This window comes from Eretmochelys imbricata, chromosome 1 (genome assembly GCF_965152235.1).
Source record: "Eretmochelys imbricata isolate rEreImb1 chromosome 1, rEreImb1.hap1, whole genome shotgun sequence".
NCBI classification, from domain to species: domain Eukaryota; kingdom Metazoa; phylum Chordata; order Testudines; family Cheloniidae; genus Eretmochelys; species Eretmochelys imbricata.
Genome location: NC_135572.1, coordinates 237,654,240 through 237,675,117, shown reverse-complemented (window position 1 = coordinate 237,675,117; position 20,878 = coordinate 237,654,240). Strand labels below are relative to the sequence as shown.

The 20,878-nt window shown below is 44.1% G+C and overlaps 1 protein-coding gene across 3 annotated transcripts in view; it reads right to left on the bottom strand.

Moving 5' to 3' along the window:
- Positions 1–20,666, bottom strand: part of PACSIN2 (protein kinase C and casein kinase substrate in neurons 2) — a 120,629-nt gene extending 99,963 nt beyond the window's left edge. For 2 of the 3 annotated variants that reach the window (XM_077825926.1, XM_077825916.1), the window contains exon 1: positions 20,422–20,663. The gene's annotated coding sequence lies outside the window, so the exon portion shown is untranslated. Of the gene's footprint in view, positions 1–20,421 lie in introns of all 3 variants that reach the window. The other variant, XM_077825944.1, reaches the window with a different exon arrangement.
- Between the last annotated feature and the right edge of the window lie 212 nt (positions 20,667–20,878).

Here is a 20,878-nt window from a genome sequence, read left to right as displayed (position 1 = left end):
ACAAACAGTAGAAGAAGTTTATTTAACAAACAATAGATTTGAGAAGTAGAATTAAAAGAAACAAATGGTTAAATAAAAAATAAAATCATAACGTTTTCTAGAGCCTAAACTTAACAAGAAATTCCCATGTCATAAAAAATTAGCTCCCCCAAAGTTTCTCTCCCAGGAGACAGACAGGATGGGACCCTCCATCCATAAGACAAGCCAGCTGGCAGCCTATACCCTTGGTGAAGGATAACGGCGTACTTCTCCACCCCCAGATGTCGTTCAATGATCTACTGTGTTCACTTTTAAACAGGGTAACCCTCTGCTACTTGTTTCTTCCTGTCTAGAATCTCCTCTCAAGTTTTGCAATTATTTGATTAGCATTTTGCTCAGACTGTAGGTAGGTGTTCATTGTGAAGATTACAATATTAAATCTACATATACCCAGATAGATAGATAAGCATCTTCTGCCTGAAAGAAACCCACTTTTCACCTTCTGGCAATCAGCCCCATCTGACAGACCTTAAAAACATAATTTTCAGTATGGGTGTATAACTCCTTACATATTATCCCTACGTACATTTTGAAATTACTATGATGACCAGTGTGACAAGCTTTCAGCAGATGTTAAAAGACACCTTTGGAGAAATATTATATATATACACACAATACTAAACCTTGTAACCCTACACACCCCTCTGCTGGTGGATACCATAAGGTCCCTGTCAGAGACAGGACTTTGAGTGATAATAACCAACCGATCCACGCTGTGCTTGTTGGGCAGATACACGTATCTCAACCACCCTTGTAAAGGTCAAAGATGCAGTCTGGAATATTGTGTAACATAAGTGCATACTGCCATATGTCCTGTGAATCTGAAAAGGCTATTCTGGAGCACTGGGGTGAACATTATGAGGTTGACCACGGTCTGAAGCCTCTACTGAAGTAAATATACTCTTGCCACCTTGGATCTAACATTGTGCCAATGAACTCTATGCTCTGAGTCAACATCCCAAATCTCATCAAAATAGAAGGTTCATTCAAGTGCAGCTCTTCTCTGGCCCTGCTTCTCTCCCACCATCCAGCTCACATCAAAAACCCTCATGTTCACCCTCTATATACAGCCCTTTCCCTCCCACCCCAGGACTTCCAGAGTCAGCTCCCCCTGCACACCAATAAGTAATGCTATGGAGAAGCCTTGAAGTGATGCTTCAATGTACAGAAGTTGAGGACACTAAGAGGTTAGACTTGTCTTCCTCGGAGGTAAAGGCTCAACAGGAACATCAGATTTGTCCAATGAAAAGTTAGGTTCCTGTTCCACTCTGTGAGGCTGGCAATACCAAAGGGATAGTGTTCTAGCTAGTGGACGTGGTTGGGGAGAATCCTCTTTTCCACAAGGTAGTCTCTTCTGGTGTCAAAAAGGCTCTGAGGAGAACTGGTCCACATAGAAGAGGGGATTATGGATAAGGTTGTGACATTCCCCAAGGTACAATCTGAACTGTTGAACAGTTGTCCCCTCAATTCTCTAATGTGGGGTGCCTTTTACACTGCTTTGCTGTGAGAACCACTCTTTGTCAGTTCACACACAGCCTCTAGCATGCAAAATCATTCCCAACTGAATTACATGAACGCTCTGGCCAGCCATTCACGAATTATATGTAGGGCAACACCAACCAACTCCCAGTCCCAGGCCTTCCCCCAGAAATGTGCATCTTGTACTGCCCAGCTCTCTACTTGACAAGGCAAGCTCATATGAAGTCTGTCACTTCATCAATGGAAAACGATATGCACATACCTTGTTGTCACAAGTGGTGGTTCTTAAACACTTCAATCCAAATAAATTCGTTTTATTTTACCTAAACCAGTGTATTAACTATAGAAATATAAAATTATTACGAGTAATGAGGCATAGAAGTCAGAATTGGTCACAAAGAAAATAAGATAAAATGCAAACTAATACCTAATTTAGCAAGCTAAATGGATTCAGCGCAGAAGGTTTCTCACCACTTGCTCTTTGCAGCCTTTACTAGTTGAAAGCCTTCAGGACAGGACCCCTCCCCCAGTTCAGTGTCTCTTTAGGCATTGTTGCTACCCTGAGCAGAGAGGAGTTGAGTAGAAAGGTACAGTATGGAGGAGAGAGGTAGTCTGTGTTGTGTGTGTTCTCTATTCTTACACCATTCTCCCCTCTTTAAAGATTATCTCCAGCTGGGGTTCGGGCAACAGCCAGTCTGTTTACACAGTGGGGGAGGAGGGTGCGTAAACACCCCTCGCCTGTAGTTCTATTATCAGTATGTAAAGTTCTTGCTTGCACCCTTCTTCCTGAAAAAGGATGGCCATTTAACTAGGTGATAATCCACTTGACTTTGTTGACACCTGGCTTGGGAGTTGGTTTGTCTTCTGTTTCTGCGGGTTTGGTTACACTTACGACTTAGAGCGCATTAAAGGAGTCCCAGGCACACTAGCTCACTACCCGTCCACACTGGCAAGGCACATAGAGCGCTCTGACTCCGCGGCTAGAGCGCTCCTAGTACTCCACCTTGGCAAGCAGAATAACATTTTGTGCGCCCCCACTAGAGCAATGCTTGTTCTAGCCACTCTGGTCATCATTTTGAACTCTACTGCCCTGCCCTCAGGTGACCAACCATCAGACCACCCTTTAAATTCTCTGGGAATTTTGAAAATCCCCTTCCTGTTTGCTCAGCCAGGCGTGGAGTGCTCTTAGCGAATCTTTCCAGGTGACCTTGCCTCCACGCGCCAAGCGATCCCCAGTATGAAGCAATGGCAAGGTGCTGGACCTCATCAGTGTTTGGGGGGAGGAAGCTGTCCAGTCCCAGCTGTGCTCGATACCTTTGGGCAGACTAATCTAATCGCCTTCTATGATGAGATTACTGGTTCTGTGGATGAAGGGAAAGCAGTGGATGTATTGATTCTTGACTTTAGCAAAGCTTTTGACACGGTCTCCCACAGTATTCTTGTCAACAAGTTAAAGAAGTATGGGCTGGATGAATGCACTATAAGTTGGGTAGAAAGTTGGCTAGATTGTCGGGCTCAACGGGTAGTGATCAATGGCTCCATGTCTAGTTGGCAGCCGGTGTCAAGTGGAGTGCCCCAGGTGTCGGTCCCCTGGCCGGTTTTGTTCAATATCTTCATAAATGATCTGGAGGATGGTGTGGATTGCACTCTCAGCAAATTTGCGGATGATACTAAACTGGGAGGAGTGGTAGATACGCTGGAGGGCAGGGATAGGATACAGAGGGACCTAGACAAATTGGAGGATTGGGCCAAAAGAAATCTGATGAGGTTCAATAAGGATGAGTGCAGGGTCCTGCACTTAGGACGGAAGAACCCAATGCACAGCTACAGACTAGGGACCGAATGGCTAGGCAGCAGTTCTGCGGAAAAGGACCTAGGGGTGACAGTGGACGAGAAGCTGGATATGAGTCAGCAGTGTGCCCTTGTTGCCAAGAAGGCCAATGGCATTTTGGGATGTATAAGTAGGGGTATAGCGAGCAGATCGAGGGATGTGATTGTCCCCCTGTATTCATCTGGAGTACTGTGTCCAGTTTTGGGCCCCACACTACAAGAAGGATATGGATAAATCGGAGAGAGTCCAGCGAAGGGCAACAAAAATGATTAGGGGTCTGGAACACATGACTTATGAGGAGAGGCTGAGGGAACTGGGATTGTTTAGTCTGCAGAGGAGAAGAATGAGGGGGGATTTGATAGCTGCTTTCAACTACCTGAGAGGTAGTTCCAGAGAGGATGGTTCTAGACTATTCTCAGTGGTGGAAGAGGACAGGACAAGGAGTAATGGTCTCAAGTTGCAGTGGGGGAGGTTTAGGTTGGATATTAGGAAAAACTTTTTCACTAGGAGGGTGGTGAAACACTGGAATGCGTTGCCTAGGGAGGCGGTGGAATCTCCTTCCTTAGAAGTTTTTAAGGTCAGGCTTGACAAAGCCCTGGCTGGGATGATTTAGTTGGGGATTGGTCCTGCTTTTGAGCAGGGGGTTGGACTAGATGACCTCCTGAGGTCCCTTCCAACCCTGATATTCTATGATTCCATATCATGGGACATGATGGAAAGGGACCATGACCGGGACGCACTGCAGTGCAGGATTAAAGTGAAGGAGCTGCGGAATGCCTACCATAAAGCCCGTGAGGTAAACAGTTGCTCTGGTGCTGCCCCTGCGACCTGCCATTTCTACAAAGAGCTGGACTCGATAGTTGGGACGACCCCACCTCCACTCCGAGTACCACCATGGACACTTCAGAGCCCAGTTCAACAAGGCAAAGGCAGGAAGAGGAGCAGCAGCAAAGAGGGAGCGAGGTACCCGAGGCGGAGGAAGACACCCCAGAATCCCGAGCTGCTCTCAAGCCAGGAGGAAGGTAGCCAGTCGTGGCAGCCGGTGCTTGGGGAAGGACAAACACCAGAGAAGGTTCCCAGTAAGCGGCTTTTATTTTGCGAAGGAAGTTATTTGGTGCGGGCTCTTGGGGTTAGGGCCGCATGAATGCCTAGAACGCAGAATAGGGCACTGATGTGCTCTCTCACATCACGGTAATCTGCCTCAGTGATCTCTTCAAAGGTCTCACCCAGAACTTGGACAATGAGCTTGCGCAGGTTTCTCGGGAGAGCCACTGTGGTCCCTGTCTCACTAAGGCTAACTTGTCCGCACCACTGTGCTGTGAGGGGCAGGGCGGACCATTGCTGCACACAGGGCAGAAGCCGCATGGCAGCAGAAGACCCTTTCTTGCTTCCTACTTTACCCTCAGCAAGAAGATATCTTCCAGGATGAACTCCTGTGGAAAATGTGGGGACCAGTGTTCAGTATAGGGGCCCCCTGCTGCTGTTGGCTCTCCCCAAGGCACATAAACCCAGAGGACAATACAGCCGTGAAACAATCAGTCACACTTGACCCTGTGCTTACTCACCATTTTGGGGCTCCCGTGGGTTATGTGCGCTCACTTTGGGATGGGAAAATTATGCTATTGTGTAGACTGCTTGTCCTTAAGTTAGGGGGAATCCTTGCTCTGACTGACGTGAACAATGCTGCCTCTGTTAAGTGTTGCATTTGCCTTTACAGATGCAACCTTGAGATCTCAGCCGCCCATGTTATCACTGGCCGAAAGACCCCAAAGAATCAGAAAGAGGCCACGTAGAAGCAAGGAAGATATGTTGCATGAAGTAACGCAGCATTCAAGTAATGAAAAATCAAAAAGCGCAGGAGTGGCGGGACAGTGAAAGAAGGATCCGCCAGCTGAATGAGGAGCGCCGGCACAAAAGCGCGGTGCTTCGTCAGCAAAGCACGGATCAGCTGATAAGCATAACGGAACGCCAAGCGGACTCGATCCAGGCACTCGTAGCCATGCAAGCAGAGCACTACCATGCCCGACCCCCCCATACAGCCCTTGTCCCAGAACTCTTTCCCTTGTGCCCTCATGTCACCTCCAACCCACTTTCCCCAACATCCGGGTTCTTACTACCACCAGCTGCCTCCAACACCTGTAGCTTCACCACCCAGCCTTGAAAACTACGACCCTTACCCCTGCACACAACCCCCATCACCATGCAGTATAGCCATCCTGAAGTTCAGCACTCATTGCACAGCACTCCAGACAAGAAGGCTGAGTATGATAACAGGACATACGCAAATCTGTGATTGTACCGTTCCCCACCCCACCCCCTTGCCCCTTCTGTTTCCCAAGCAGTTGTGTTTCTTTTCAATAAATGGATTTTTTGGCTTTGAAAACATTCTTTATGCAAAAATATAAAAAAAACCCTAGCCCAGGAAAGCAACAGGCACTGCAAGTCAGCAAAGCAAACACAGATTCCTACTAACATTGGAACCACTGCACTTCACTCCCGTGCAGGGCACCAGATATTACTAGTGGCTTTCAGCCTCAAATTGCTCCCTCAAGGCATCCCTAATCCTTGCAGCCCCACGCTGGGCCCCTCTAATAGCCCTGTTCTCTGACTGTACAAATTCAGCCTCCAGGTGTTGAACCGCCGAGTTCCTTGCCTGAGAGAATCATTCACCCTTCCCTTCACAAACGTTATGGAGGGTACAGCACGTGGATATAACTGCGGGGATGCAGTCATCGGCCAGGGCCAGCTTCCCATACACAGAGCGCCAGCGGCCCTTTAAATGGCCAAAAGCACACTCGGAGTCATTCTGCACCAGCTCAGCCTGTTGTTGAATCTCTCCTTGCTGCTGTCAAGGCTCCCTGTGTAGGTTTCATGAGCCACGGCACTGAAGGGTAAGCGGGGTCTCCAAAGATCACAATGGGCATTCAGACTTCCCCTACAGTGATCTTCTAGTCTGGGAAAAAAATTCCCGCTTGCAGCTTCCTGAACAGACCAGTGTTCCAAAAGATGCGTACGTCATGCCCCTCGCAGGCCAGCCTGCGTTAATGTCAATGAAGTGCCCACAGTGATCCACAAGCACCTGGAGAACCATAGAGAAATACCCCTTCCAATTAACATACTCTGAGGCTAGATGGGCTTGTGCCAGAATTGGAATGTGTGCGCTATCTATCGCCCCTCCGCAGTTCGGGAAACCCATTTGTGCAAAGCCAGCCACAATGTCATGCACATTACCCAGAGTCACAGTTCTTCTGAGCAGTATGCGATTAATGGCCCTACAAACTTACATCAACACAATTCCAACGGTCAACTTTCCCACTCTAAACTGGTTAGCAACCGATCGGTAGCTGTCTGGAGTTGCCAGCTTTCAGATTGCAATAGCCACCCGCTTCTCCACCGTCAGGGCAGCTCTCAATCTCGTATCCTTGCGCTGCAGGGAGGGGGCACGCTCCTCACACAGTCCCATGCAAGTGGCTTTTCTCATCCGAAAGTTCTGCAGCCACTGCTCCTCATCCCAGACTTGCATGACGATGTGATCCCACCACTAAGTGCTTGTTTCCCAACCCCAAAAGCGGTGTTCCACGGTGGTGAGCATGTCCATGAGCCTCATATGCGTTACTCGAGTCGATATCATCGGAGCCCTCACTGTCACTTTGGACCATAAGGAATAACTCGACTGCCAAACGTGACATGCTGGCGAAACTCGTCAGCATACTCCTCAGCAGTTCGGGCTCCATTCCCACACACCAAAAGGGAAGACAGAGCGCACAGTACAAAAAACATTGAAACATGGCGGCAAATGTGGGCGGAAGCACAGGGATTGCTGGGATGTGAACCGATGCATCACTGGGTGTTGGGACAGGACCTAGAATGCCCCACCCCCACCGCCCCCTTCCCACAAGCCACAGCACCAGAATGGGAAGAGGTGCTCTGTGGGACAGCTGCCCATAATGCACTGCTCCCAATGCCACTGCAAGTGCTGCAAATGTGGCCACACCAGTGCGCTTGCAGCTGTCAGTGTGGACAGACTGCAGCGCTTTCCCTACTGAGCTCTCTGAAGGCAGGTTTCACTCAAAGCGCTCTTCATCTGCAAGTGTAACCATGCCCTTAGAGGCAGATCTGAATGGTGATCTGTCCTTATATTTATATTCCATACTCTTCTGAGAGGGTTTCTGAGACTTCATGGTTTTGATCTCTTCTCCAGAGCTCGTGCTCAGAGAGAAACACTGCTCAGTATCTGAGGTTGCTGCATGAGGACAGTCTCCTCAGCCTGGGTATGACGTTATTGACAGAATCTGTAATCATATAGATCACTGTTATATATTTGCAGCAAATATTGTACAAAGGTTGTCATGTGAGGTGTCTATGGGAAGGTTATGATTGGCTGGTTATAATTATGTTACCTGTATATGTGTATCATTTTAGTAGTTGAAATACAGACAGTATAGAGCCAATATTCATAACTTCAAACTTATGCTATGTTTCTGGGTGACATCCCAGACAAGTTGGTGTCAGCTCTGCCTAGCCTGCTTGATGGCCCATTAAGAACCATCAGCTGTACAACTGACCCATTGAGAGAAGGCAGAGACACCTTGTGATTCAGCAAGATATGCAGGGACCTGCCTATGGACAGAACTCTAAGATTTTTCTATGCCATGTGCTGGATAGCATGTCCTTGGGACAAAAAGCAAAGACCATATGGCAAGAGACTGTAAAAGGCTGATACCCCATCTCCATCTGGTCTTCAATCCTGCTTCTGACCTCTGGAGGGACTTTGCTACAAACTGAAGCTTTGAACAAAGGACTGAATGACCCATCCCAGCAGTGGATGTACTCCAGACTTGATTTGAACCTGCAGTTTATTCTATCACTGCTACAAGCCTGAACCAAGAACTATGACATTACTGGTTTCAGAGTAGCAGCCGTGTTAGTCTGTATTCGCAAAAAGAAAAGGAGTATTAGTGGCATCTTAGAAACTAACCAATTTATTTGAGCATAAGCTTTCATGAGCTCACGAAAGCTTATGCTCAAATAAACTGGTTAGTCTCTAAGGTGCCACTAGTATTTCTTTTCTTTATCCAATTACTGTATGTAATTGATTCCATTTAACCAATTCTAGCGCTCATCTGTATCTTTTTCCTTTTATGAATAAACCTTTAGATTCTAAAGGATTGGCAACAGTGTGATTTATAGGCAAGATCTGATTTGTTATACTGACCTGGGTCTGAGGCTTGGTCCTTTGGGATCGAGAGAACCTTTTCTTTTTTACTGAGGCATTGGTTTTCATAACCATTTGTCCCCATAACGAGTGGCACTGGTGATGATTCTGGGAAACTGGAGCGTCTAAGGGAATTGCTCGTGTGACTTATGGTTAGCCAGTGGGGTAAAACCAAAGTCTTCCTCTGTCTGGCTGGTTTGGTTTGCCTTAATTAGTAAAGGAACTCCAGCCTTGGGCTGTAACTGCTGTGCTGTAAGCAATTTGTCCTGAATTGGCACTCTGTTGGGTCCCACCAGAACCAGCATCGTTACACTGGGTCTAACTGGGGTCTCATGGCCTTGTCTCCACAGAGTGTTTCTATACATGGAGCTCTTATCCTTCACAGATTCAGGGAAGGAAGCAACGGCATATGTTGAAATTGGCAGCAACGGTGAGCCTCCCCAAGACAATACTGGTGTTCATCAATGATAGAGCAGGAGCAAGGGCAGGATATACCACTCTTAAACCCCAGGAATCTGGGTATAGCCTTTCTTTGTGGAGAGAATCTTCCCAAGGCAGGAAGGAACTAGACAACTATATTATCTATACAAAAAACACTAAATCTAATCTTACTAAAAACTATGTATATTTACAGTTTCTGTAACAGAGGAGGATTGTAAAGGAGTCATGGGATTTCAACTCAAACCACGCGGTGGTAAGAAGAAACTGGAAAGGCACTGGCCCACACCATCATTTATGCCCTCAGTTCAAAGGACGAGAATGGCAACTGGGTAGGCACAGATCAACAGACACTACTTGCTACAAATCTCCAGTCTCAGCTGCATCCATATCTGTGTGTGCAATATGCATAGGGACCAGTGCTCAAAGAAGAACTGTCCTTTGCACTGGTAGGCTTGAATATAGTCTCCAACTGTTAATGATTAAAAAGAGGAAAATAGAAGAATTTTAATCTGGCATTAACTGAAATCTCAGTGCAATTTTACCTGTGCAGCTGCTAGGGTGCCTTCATAGATTGTTTAGTGTTTACTTGTTTAATACATAGCATTTGTAACATACATAAGACAAGAATACTTAGCAGTAAACACATTCATGCACACAGCTCTTTATTTCTAAAAATCTTTAGCTGTAAACTGTTTGAGGCTTTTTTCCTTTATACTTTGAATTTCATTCAGCTCGGGGGGGGGGGGGAGAAGAGAATCACTTGTCAGTTCCGGTTCTCATGCATTAGCACAATACTGGGGTTCCATGAGTACAAGAGGTTTTGCATGCCTTCAGTTTTGTGAGTTTTGGATCTGAACTATTTTCAGCATCCCTTTAGTTTATAGTACAGAGTTAACAACTTTTAACCTGTTATATGGTGCTATGCATTTAAATTCAGTGAAGACCCAATAAATGTATGATAATTCAAAACTTAAAGCAAGTGCGCCTATACATCATCCCTTTAAGAATGCAATTCCCATAACATGAGTTGTGGAAGAACAATGGAATTCAGCTATGAGTGTCTCTACTGTATTTATGCAATCTTTACCACTCTGTCTGATATGTCCTCAGCAGCATTTGGTATAAAAGCTTTTATTTATTAAGATTTAAATAAACACTTATACAAAAGCTCTAGGCACCCTAATATTTAACTAATCTTACAACGCAATGTACTGTTGGCATTTATACTGTGTGCAATTGGATAATTCAAGTTATTTATCCTTTTAAATTAAACAAAAGCAAGAGTCAAAGATTACATGTATAAAATGACATCAGTAGGCACTTCTACAAAATGTCAATGCCTGTCTACAAATAGCACTATACAAGAGGACAGATATTAGGTAAGAGACATACCCTCAGGTGGATGTTTCAGATATATTTGAAACTATAAAACAGCAAGAAGGAAAAAATAGAAGAGGAGGAAAGGGAACAAATAAAAAACTCATTCCAAGTTTCCACTACATTAGCCCATACAATTGGATCCTGCAGATAACAGGCGTTGGACTACACTTCAGCTAGTTGTCACACAGCTCCAGAAAAAGACTTCCACATTACATCACGAGTGCTCATTTTATTTGTGTAGAAATTGGATAGCTTCATTTAACCTTAATTCATTTAGCAGAACACTAACATTCCATTCCTGGTGTAGTTTTGCATTCAATTAATTAGTTGGGGTTGGGGGGTGGGGGAGAGGAGGGGACCAGTGGTACTGGCAGCATAATTCTTTGGAATCATATTTACAACTTAATGTACAACAGAAAGGATTAGTTTTTTTCATTAACAAAAGATCATTTATCTCAATCTTCACTGACAGTCCATTCTTTTGGACACTTATTCCCAAAAGTGAGCTATGATAGGTACGAGGCATACAGTATATGAAACTTCTCCTTGCTACACCATAACCATCTTTCAGAAAAATTCAGAAAGCAATTATTTTGGGGTCTAGTAAGACATCTGGAGTACATACTTAATATTGAATATTTACATAGCCCATCAGACTGAAAGTTGTTCTTCGTGAATTTTCAAAGTTAATTTCAAACTCAAATCTAAGTCTTTCATTTTCTTAAAAAAAAATTCTAGGTGACAAGATCATTTATGGTTTCTGCTCTGCAAGAGATGTCCACTCTTCTAACCCTATTGGTAGAGAACATTATCTGCAGCCTCTAACATATTCTCATGCTGGAAGGTGTTAACGGCTGGTCTCATCTACAGATAGTCACAGACCTGGTTAAAGCTGATGGGAGTGCCAAACAGCCATCTTTCAGGTGAAGCAGAAGGACCAATTAAGCTCCTTTTACACAGCTGTAGCTGGTAACAGAAGCCACCATCCAAAGCAATGGGCCACATGGCAAGGCCTGATCAGAAGCAGAGGCATGTGAGCCAAGAGGTTCCTTGATTACAAATACAGGGAATAAGGGACTGTTTGCTTCTCTCTCTCTCACACAGCTTTCAAAACAGCCAAGAAAGCCAGCTGAAAGTGAGAGAAACAGCGAAACAGAGTTCCTCGGGGCAAAGAACTCACTGGAGAGGCAAACTTGGAAATTGTGAGCAAGGAAACTGCCTGCTGTTTGTTTCTACTGTTAGGAGAAACAGGATTTTGTTTCCTTTTTTTGCAAACAAACAGAATTGCACCAAAGAATATACCCAACTCATCAATTTGTTATACTAACGCAGTTGTTCTCAAACTTTTGCACTGGTGACCCTTTTCACATAGCAAGCCTCTAAGTGCGACCCCCCCCTTATAAATTAAAAATACTTTAAAATATATTTAACACCATTATAAGCGCTGGAGGCAAAGCGGAGTTTGGGGTGAAGGCTTACAGCTCATGACCCCCCATGTAATAACCTTGCAACCCCCTGAGGTGTCCCAACCGCCAGTTTTAGAACCCCTCCTAATGGAAACTACCTGGGCAAAGTGGGGAATATTAGCTAACTGCTTTGGCCAGAAGGGTCTTCAGCTGCAGACATATTCCATATCTCTCACATTCTAGAAGGTTAAACTGCTGAAACTGCAGTTAACTGCTTGATTTTTTTTTTCCATTTGGCAATGTATGCATGTGTGTTTAAATGCCACAAAACTGACCATGTTCTCAAAATATTTTCTTAATACACAAGGATTAAACAGAAGGTCTTGTGTAAAGTAAACGGGATCCACCCTCTGTCCCTACAGCCAAAACAACTGGTTTCTACTACTGTGGAACAAGAGTGCCATCTCAGCATGGAATGAGATAAGTATCTTGAAAGATAATTCCACCAAGGAACATTCACCCCAAAGATTACCCCACTGTCAACTTGGTGCAGCTGCCATTTCAGGGTTAAATGCAATTTGCTATAGTTTAAATTAGAATTAGATAATGTAAACACAGCTAAAAATAACCCCTTGAAGCTTTTGTTTAGAACCACTTGGGTCCTCTTTCCAGCCCCTAAGACTCTGAAGACAACACTTAAAGATGATTCAAGGACTGAGAATGGCAACATGATATTTAGGTAGTTTATTTTCTGTATTCATTTTAAACAATATTCACATGGATCCATAAAGACAGGCAAAAGTGCCTTAGCCTATCTATACCTATTTGATGGATTTCTTACATCTCCTGACAAGAACAGTGTTATTGCGTTCAGCAGTGACCTAGATATTTGTCAGATTGCCAAGAAGACTCCCATTAGGAGAGAACACTGGAGGCATAATACAGGCATCTCTTTGGTTTTCATCAAATTCATTTGTCCTATGGCTCCTTTTATCACAAGCTGACATTTGTACCCTAAATTTCCCCTTTAGAATTAATATGCCAGGGATCAGAGTAACAGCCGTGTTAGTCTGTATTCGCAAAAAGAAAAGGAGTACTTGTGGCACCTTAGAGACTAACCAATTTATTTGAGCATAAGCTTTCGTGAGCTACAGCTCACTTCATCGGATGCATACTGTGGAAATTGCAGAAGACCAGTCTCTAAGGTGCCACAAGTACTCCTTTTCTTTATGCCAGGGATGTCTGCTCTCCCCTTTATGTTAGCTATAAATTCATTGCCTACAAAAGAGTGAGTTTAAAGGAGTAAAATTGTGGCTGTATTTATTCCTGACATAAGTTACTAACCACATACACCAATGCAAAAATCACATACCTCACTATGTGCCTAGTGACTATACTAACTATGCTTGGAAAGGCACTCTGTACAAACAGTTAAAAGTTATTTTCAGATCCCAGAGGTCATGTTGAATTGACTATATTCTGCTATGGCCCTCCAAAAAGCAGCATGCTGTGACATGAGTTACCAGTTAATGCTCCAGAGGGGTAGCCATCTGCATCTGTAAAAGCGGCAAAGAGTCCTGTGGCACCTTATAGACTAACAGACGTACTGGAGCATGAGCTTTCGTGGGTGAATAGCCACTTCGTCGGATGTATTCACCCACGAAAGCTCATGCTCCAGTACGTCTGTTAGTCTATAAGGTCCCACAGGACTTTTTGCCGATTTTACAGTTAATGTGGTCATTCCTTTGGGAACTTAGCAAATACTTATCTGCAGTTGGCACAACAGTTAAAAAGCAGTGCAGCATGCTGCTACTCAGCAGACCCAAGTTTAACATAGTACATCAAAGAAACAAGTCAATCAAATTAATAAGTCAGATGCTTGTGCTACTGCCATCACATCAAAGACATGATGATATAGACACAATGAATATCAAGTTACTGCAAATAAATCACTTTGTAGTGAAGATTACAACATCACATTCATTCAATTTCAGGGTGAGTAGACATCTTATACTTTGCAGTTAGAGTCCAAAATGATTTCCAGGTATATGGATAGTGATTGTTGTCAGAAGATTTTAAACATGTGTTTTCCAAAGGAGTTTACAATATCACTGATTATCTACGAACCTTGCACATATTCCTGTGGAATCTGTTTTTCCTTTGTTCTGCATCTGCAAGTATATCCCTTAAGGAGTGTTGAAAAGAGAAATTAGTTTCAACACTGATCTGTTACATGTAAAATAGGATTGGAACTGTGCTTTGATGTGCTATTTCCATTCCATCTGCTCTCTTCCTCTCCATTCCTGAAGTAGTGAATAATAAACTAGGTTACCGTACTTTCTTTCCCCTTTTACTATTGCGTAGAGAGCAAAGAGACTTTAGATGCTTTTCTCAATTGCCAGCAGTCCCCTATAAATAGCATGAAAGAGTTAATGCCTTGCATTAAGCTAAAACCAAAAACTCTTCAAGATACAGATTTCTAACACTGTCAAAATATTTATACCATGATCACAAATGTGGTATCTGAGCCAGGGCATTTTTTAAATATTTGCATGATTTAAACTGTTGAACCAATAATCATCACAAAGCCTTAGAGGTATTTTATTTTTTCCTCAGATCTAGCTCAACTTTTTACTGTTGAATGTTTACCCATACCTATTTCTATACCTGTTTATCAATAAGGGTTGGGTGCCTCCTCAAATACTGACACATCCTGTGCACTCAATATTATACAATGCCCATGTGCAATAGCTGACAAAAGCTCAAACAGACAGAATTGCTCAAATTATTTTAAGTGCACACTAAGGGAGGTTCTGCATTTACACACCACAGAAATTCTGTCCTACTGTCCTGATTCTACTCCAACCTTCTCTCATCAAACATGTCTCCCTGGAGGATATCAGAGAAAAGAATAATGAGATTCAAGATATGGTGATCTTTGCATTACTAACATAGAACCTAAAAAAGAAAAGGAGTACTTGTGGCACCTTAAAGACTAACAAATTGATTTGAGCATAAGCTTTTGTGAGCTACAGCTCACTTCATCGGGTGCATTCAGTGGAAAATACAGTGGGGAGATTTATATACATAGAGAACATGAAACAATGGGTGTTACCATACACACTGTAACACTTAAGGTGAGCTATTACCAACAGGAGAGCGGGGGGGGGGGGGGGGGGGGAAGAGACGACGGGCCTTTTGTAGTGATCAAGGTGGGCCATTTCCAGCAGCTGACAAGAACGTCTGAGGAACAGTGGGGGGTAGAGGGCGGAACAAACAAGGAGAAATAGTTTTACTTTGTGTAATGACCCATCCACTTCCAGTCTCTATTCAAGCCTAAGTTAATTGTATCCAGTTTGCAAATTAATTCCAATCCAGCAGTTTCTCATTGGAGTCTGTTTTTGAAGGTTTTTTTGGTTGAAGAATTGCCACTTTTAGGTCTGTAACTGAGTGACCAAAGAGACTGAAGTGTTCAACTGGTTTTTGAATGTTATAATTCTTGACGTCTGATTTGTGTCCATTTATTCTTTTACGTAGACTGTCCAGTTTGACCAATGTACATAGCAGAGGGGCATTGCTGGCACATGATGGCATATATCACATTGGTAGATGTGCAGGTGAATGAGCCTCTGATAGTGTGGCTGATGTGATTAGGCCCTATGATGGTGTCTCCTGAATAGATATGTGGACACAGTTGGCAACAGCCTTTGTTGCAAGAATAGGTTCCTGGGTTAGAGGTTCTGTTGTGTGGTGTGTGGTTACTGGTGAGAATTTGCTTCAGGTTGGGGGGCTGTCTGTAAGCAAGGACTGGCCTGTCTCCCAAAGTCTGTGAGAGTGATGGGTTGTCCTTCAAGATAGGTTGTAGATCCTTGATGATGCGTTGGAGAGGTTTTAGTTGGGGGCTGAAGGTGATGACTAGTGGCGTTATTTTCTTTGTTGGGCCTGTCCTGTAGTAGGTGACTTCTGAGTACTCTTCTGGCTCTGTCAATCTGTTTCTTCACTTCAGCAAGTGGGTATTGTAGTTGTAAGAACACTTGATAGAGATCTTGTAGGTGTTTGTCTCTGTCTGAGGGGTTGGAGCAAATGCGGTTGTATCGTAGAGCTTGGCTGTAGACAATGGATCATGTGGTGTGGTATGAATGAAAGCTGTAGGCATGTAGGTAGGAATAGCGGTCAGTACGTTTCCGGTATAGGGTGATCACTCTTGTTACAGTGTGTATGGTAACACCCATTGTTTCATGTTCTCTATGTATATAAATCTCCCCACTCTATTTTCCACTGAATGCATCCGATGAAGTGAGCTGTAGCTCACGAAAGCTTATGCTCAAATAAATTTGTTAGTCTCTAAGGTGCCACAAGTACTCCTTTTCTTTTTGTGAATATAGACTAACATGGCTGCTACTCTGAAACAGATTCTAAACATTGTTTTTCACTGAATACCCACAGTAGGTTGTCTGCCTTCTCAAGTTCAACTTCAATCAAAATCATTTATCAATCCTCATGAGCTAATCATCCAGACAACATACACATTTCAGCACAGTATTAAAATCACACAGTTCCACCTGAACAGATTCAGTGTTTAGCTGTATCTCAGTACACAAGTACATCGGTATTGCTATTTCCTGTTCTGTTCCCCTTCGTGTGCCAAAAAGAAATTCCTCATGATTTCAAGTTAACCCCAAACTGATAATTTGTTTGAATGGAAAAACTAGTTTAATATTAAATGAAACCTAATAAATAACTGGTATCTGTGAAACCATTTCAGCTAAGTACAGCTTTTTAGCATATTAATTTCTGTATGACAAGGAAAGTTTGCTCATTTTCCTCAGTATGCCTATAAATCAAATGAAAAGGAGCACCCTTCAAAGTAAATGCACCAAAGTTTCCCTTTACCCAACACATCTGGGAGTTTAATGCAGCCAGATAAATAGCTCTTGAAAAAATGAGTACAGAAAATAATATTGATCCTTGGAAACTAACCTACTGTGCACTTGAAACTGCACTAATACATAATACACTAGTGTGACCTGTATATTTAATGAGAGTGGAAGACAAGTTTAAAAATTACATTAATGACAGATAGTGTGAGAGGATAAAATAATAGATATTGAATAGGACCACTTATTTCATGCAACCTCAGAGGGCATTCTAGGCATCAAACCACTGAAATGTTCTTTAGTTTAAAAGACAAAAAACAAAAAAACAACAACCCCGTACCTAAAGTTAGGAATTGAGAAAGTTATTACACAAAAGATTCATCTGAAATAACTGACCAGAGCCTGAAATACATAAAGAAAGTTCTAGCATTCCAACAGCAGAAAATTACTCTTTTACTTAGCCCCTGTAAGCTCTCCTGACCATAGGACAATTTTTGGGTGACAGAGGCGCCATGAAGCTCTATGTCACCTCCTCTCAATGGCCAACACAGAAGACATGACATTTAGGGTCAGTGGCACCTTGTGCCATTTTCAACAACCCAGAATCAGAAGAGAACACAAGTAACTTAAGGACATCTTTGCATACAACCTTCCTGAGCTGAGTCAGTCACTCACGATCTGAAACTACTTTTTCCAAGTACAAGTCCAGTAACTAAGAGACTGAAAACTGTTTTTTTTTAAAAAAAAAAAAACATACTCACGGATAACTACAAGAAATTGTTGCATTATTAGCCAGATTTCTTGAGAGCTTCTACATTAACAAAAGACAGCATTATCATGTCAACATCTAGAATTTTCTATACTTTCATTCTGTGGACCACTTTGTAATTAAGCCTCTTCCTCAAGGACTGCCTACCTTCCCAAATCTGACCATGGTTCTCAAAATATTTCATTTTATGAAAAGAGAACAGTGGTCCATAAACCCAAGCCTGAGAACCACTGGTATAAAAAACAAGCAGAGACACCCTAATTTGGAAAAGTATTACATTCAGACATTTGCCTGAAAAAGTTATTTCTAGACATTCACAGATCAAATATTTTTCCAGGAAGACCATTGCACAAATTCCTACATTGTATGACACAGCATAAACTGAAAGTCATTATATAAATGTACTTACAGAGTGGAAGTAAACTAAAGACTAAAATAAAAAATAAAATGAGAAGTACAATGCTGGAGAGTACTATTGCCACTTACTTGGACAACTCATGAATTATACAGGCCTTCCCAGATACCCAAACACATTTGGCTATAAAAAGCTTTATCATCATCTATGTCCACACGGACATATATCACTAACCAAACACCACCCACACAATTAAAACAATTGTATTTGTTAATTTCAGCATTAGCCATCACAGATATAGATCCTTAGGCCATATGCATTTTTGATAGGAAGGAGCCTCGAGCTGAGAAAAGGAATGCTACCAAAACTTTATTTCAAGACAGGTCTGAAGTGTCTGTCAACCATTAATAGCCTGCTTCACCACAAACTATGTGTGTGTATATGCTGTCTTATTTCTGAAGTATTGCTGCTTGACCTTTGGTATGAAGCTGCATTCCCCAAGCAATCTTTACTTTTAAGTGTGTGTGTTCTAACACCCACTCTTGTTTAAGCTAGTTTAGTCATAACTAGAAGAACATATAATAGATTTTTGTCTCAAAAGAGAATACATTTAAGTCTGATAAGTAATTCTAGACAGACAGTGATAAAGTGTGGTATGGAAGATAAACCAATCATCAAACTTAATATTTAAAAACATAATTAAGAATGCTCTATATGCTGAATGTACAATGTGCATGTTGCCTTATAATTTCAGTTTAAAGATGAGAAATTAAACTAAGTCGGTCATGTTTGTTCACACCAAAGAGAGCAAAAAAACCAAGGTTTTACATAGATTGTCTTAATTATATTAGACTAGTTTAATAAAGAGACCAACAGACAACCTAAGTCATCACAGTATTTTCTCTCATTTCTCAAATACTGCCACCTTCATCAACAGCTCAATATCAGCAAAACATTAGTACACCTGTTATAACTTTTTTGAACTATTGGCCTTGTATTTTAGTTGGCATAACCTTGCACAGTAGCTGGCCAAGCCCTGATTTACGTTCAAACGAGCACAAAGGAAACTTTCCAATGGAGAACAAGAGAAAACAGTCCTTATTAGCTACCTTTCAACTAGTCTGTAGATGGGAGTCAGGTGTAGATAGGAGCACATTAAGAACATTTAACACAGCACTCTGACATGTTTACCAAGCTATGAGGAAAAAGACTTATCAAACTTATTGGAATAATTATAGGCTAAATGAATTTACATCCTAAGTTTAAAATACTTTAATCGTCCTTGATTTTAATCAGAATGGTGGGCCACCAAGAAAGCTGAGTGTTTTAAATTGTGTAAACAAGTAGGTGGGGCCACTTTCACAAGTCTCTGGTCTCCTTTGCTCTTAGAGAGAAAGAGAGAGAGCAAGCGAGCGCACAAGCCCGCAGAGGAGGCATGTATAGACTGGGTATACCAGCTTCTGAATACCTTCAACCAGAGTTAAACCAACTGGCTGGTAAAGACAGATACAGCCAGATACTGTAGATACCAGTCAGTCTCAGTGGGCTCAACCCACTTCCAACAAAGTCAAAAGATGTTTCACTGTGTAGGATGATTCTTCCTGGAAAAAAGGAAAAGGAGCATAGAGGAAGAGGGTGGTGACAGAAGGCAGCACAGCCTCGTTGTGTCATTACCGGTATTCAGAAGACACCACGCACTCTCAAATTCCTCTCACTGGAGAATCACACTTGACTGTTTTATTTGTGGGCTGTCTGGGTAGTGCAGGGATCACAACCAGATACTGCATTAGATTGTCTTAGGATTTGGGGAGCAAGGGAGAGAGCACTTTAGTTTTATGGCTGTTCTCCCCCCTCCCTACCAAATGGCTCACTCAACTTCACCAAGCAGCTCTCACCTTCCCTGGTACAGAATCAGAACCTTCCCAGGGCCATTCTCCTGGCCCCCCTGTCGCCCTGCCCTCCCCAAACTTCCCCAAGGGAAGCTCCACCTTCCTCAGCTCAGCTACCCCAGATTGGGGGCCAGGGAGAGGAATGACCCTGCCACCCTCGTGCTGAACAGAAACAAGCCAGTGGGTCAAAGAAGCAGACACAACGTGCAGCAATAGAACCACCTTCCCCCGCTGCCCCCATTCACCACCTCAAACTCCCAGCCCCTTCCCCCGCTGCCCCATTCACCACCTACCTCCCCGCTAAACTCCCAGCTCCTTAGCCCTCCAGCACCTCCCCACCCCGGCACAAGCTGCGCCCCCCATCGAGATGAGGGGCTGGGTGCCCCCCGCCCCGGGTTGCCCGTTTGGCTGGACCTATTCCTGGGGGCTTCCTCACAGGACACGCCCTTTATTTCCTGGAGACTGCAGGACGCTCCCAGGGGCCCACACCCCGAGCTCCCCACACGAGCCCGGCCGCCAGGTGATACCGGGTCACTGGGCGGCGGCGGGGCCGGCGATTGCCCCTGCAGCCCCATCACTCGCCCAATGGAAACCGGGCGGGAGGGGGAGCGCTCACCGGCCCGCCCGGGCCCCGCCCCTCCAGGATGACCCAGCCGGAGAGGGTGGCGGGGCTGCGCAGCCCCCACCTCCTTCCCTCCCGGCAGCGGGGTACGAGTCCCGCCCGGCGGCGCGTCCCTCACCTTCGACGGCGGCGGCGGCAGCGGCGACTCCTCGTCTCCTCTGCGGCGACTCGAGGTCGGGCGGGAAGCTCCCTGCTTCGCTCGGCTCCAACCGAACCAACTGCCGCCCACCCCCCTTGCTCCAGCCCGCGAGCCGCAAGCCCCCATTGGCTGCTGCAGAGCGGGCTTCTGATTGGACAAGGAAAGCTACGTGTGAACACGCCTCCCGGCAGCGCAGAAGAGAATCCCATTGACGCACTCCACTGTCGATCAAAATCACTTCCTCGGCGAAGGGATTTGAGGAAGCGGAGCGAGGGAGGTAGAGCAAGTTGAAAGTGGGAGGGGGTGGGCGAGTGGTGAGGGCGTGAGGCGGTCAACGTGTCGGTCCTAGGTGCTGAGCTGTCGATGCTCTCGCCGCTAACGTAAAATAAAAGCTTGCCTTGGCGCGCGTCTGAAGATACGTTACCTGAGGGCAAAG